Consider the following 2,348-nt stretch of genomic DNA (forward strand, 5'->3'; position numbering starts at 1 on the left):
TTCACTAAACACTATGTTGTTTCACTAAACATAGTACATAGTGTACTATATTAATTCATTAATGTATTTTTGTATATAATAAAATTTACTCCCTTTTTCTTAAAGCTATAATAAAATTTGTTTTTTTTTTTTTCGATTTTTAATATTTATCCCTATATACATATAGAAAAGATGAAAAGATAAAAATATTTGAAGATTATAAAGAAAAATACATGATTAATCAAATTAATTATCTAGTTGGAATTTTTGGAGAAGAATTAAGTTTGAACTTTGTAACCTACGCCATTCAAATACCTGAAAAAAATTAAAAATACCTGAATTGTTTAGGGAGACCACAATTTCGTGTTGGGAATTATTTTGTGTCCGAATTTAGTGTTTTTGTTTTCCAAAAATTGGACGGTGAGAGTGAGAGTGTTTGAATTGTTTTGCTTTTAATGTAGAATCAAGACCATAAAAAAAAACGGCTGAGACATTCAAAATCCATCCTAAAAACTCAAATTACCAAAATCTTCCCAAAATTTAACCAATTGCATGTGCGTCCACTTCGAATTCCAATGGATAAATGGGATCGACTTAATAAATGTTTGGGCGATCTGCCTTTTTACGGTTACCGGCTTTTCCCTCTCTTCCCGTGGAATCGAACCCTTGGAGCTATAAATCCGTTTCAACCCCTCCACGTTCTATGCGCTCACATCTCTGGCTTGTTGCTGCGGCTGCTTTGTTTTTCTATTTGCCATCCATTTCTGAGATGGAGAATCGCGGGAGCTCTGCGGGAGGCGGGTGGCGGGTGGTGGCTCTATTTCCTCTTTAGAAATGGTTGCAGTCGTTTCTCGTTAGACTCTGACGATGTTTGTGGGTGGCGTTAGTGGCATGTTTATATTGCACTGCTTATTGCTGCTGTATCTGCTGTTTTGGCCTCCTGGTTGATCCCGGGAGGCTGTGTGTGGGCGGGGAGACGCAGGAGGTCGGGCGGCGTACCCATTCCTGGTCCCAAAGGATGGCCATCATCGGAAATGTCTAGCATCAGTCTTGCTCACCGCAAGCTCGAATATCTGGCTCATCATAATGGCGCCAATAAGCTTGTGGCCTTTAGCTTAGGCTCCACGCCCGCCGTTATTACGTCGGATCCTGAAGTGGCCCGGGAGCTGCTCAACTCTCCTCATTTCGCCAACAGACCCCTCAAGCAATGTGCGCAGCAGTTGTTCTTTGGGCGGGCCATTGGCTTTGCACCCAATGGGGACTACTGGAGGCTGCTCAGGAGAATTTCTTCTGGGCATCTTTTCGCTCCGCGCAGAATCGCTGCTCACGAGCCTGGTCGCCAGGCCGATGCTCTCCGAATGCTTCTTGATATTCAGAAGGAATGTCAGTCCAGCGGTGTTGCTAGGGTTCGACGACACCTGCAAGGAGCTGCGCTGAACAATATCATGGGCAGCGTCTTTGGAAGGAGGTTCGATATGTCATGTACTTGTACTTGTGAAGAAGCTGCGGGAGATGGTGGATGAGGGGTCCTTGCAGGGAGAAGATAAGGTGGATGAGGAGGGTATGATCGCTGTTCTCTGGGTCCGTATTTTCACACTACTTAGATATCTGTGTTTTACTTTACTTAACATGCAATCTGATCTCTGTATTGTATTTTACCTAACATGGAATCTCCGAAATTTATATTCATATGAATAATGAGGTGAGTTTGCCTTTGGGGAGGGGCATTAACTATGTTTGGTTCTAATTTAATCTATGTTATGTATGCATGCAAGAGATGATTTTTCATGGCACAGACACGAAGGCTCTGCTGACGGCCATGGCAGAACTGGTGCTGAATCCAGATGCCCAGAAGAAAGCTCACTTAACCTCTGGGTGGCCAAGTTGCTCCATCATTTTGAATGGCTTCCTCATGGTGAACATCCGGTTGATCTGTCCGAGGTCCTGAAGCTGTCACGCCAAATGGCTCATCCTCTTCATTCTGTTCCCGTCATGCCGGTGCCTTCCCCTTTCATTAAATCCTCTGTCTGTGTCTCTGTCTAGTCAATTGCACCTCACCTCACCTCATGTTCTCTTTGTCAGTATTACTAGGCTCTCTATTTCGATTGCAAGTGGTACACTCTCTGACCCATCGTCATAAGCAGAGATTGAGATCGTGTGTTTTTGTGACGGATAGAACAACGATGGTGATTTTGGTTTCGAATTATTGTAAGCTCTGTGTGTATATGCTGCACCTTAAGGTTAGGTTATCCGACGTGTGAGCATATTTCGACAATAAAGATGATGAGTTACCACCCATATCAATCTTGTCTGGCCGCTATTACAGACTGGTAAAAGAAGCTATGTTAAATAATTTCATCCCTTTGTCC

The 2,348-nt window shown here is 43.1% G+C and overlaps 1 pseudogene; it reads left to right on the plus strand.

The window, feature by feature from the left end:
• Positions 1 to 580: 580 nt before the first annotated feature.
• On the plus strand, positions 581 to 1,502 carry LOC149177800 (cytochrome P450 78A4 pseudogene; annotated as a pseudogene).
• Positions 1,503 to 2,348: the final 846 nt, after the last annotated feature.

Source organism: Pinus tabuliformis, chromosome 4_1 (genome assembly GCF_031772625.1).
Source record: "Pinus tabuliformis cultivar Carrire ecotype Pingquan chromosome 4_1, CPIR1, whole genome shotgun sequence".
NCBI lineage: Eukaryota > Viridiplantae > Streptophyta > Pinopsida > Pinales > Pinaceae > Pinus > Pinus tabuliformis.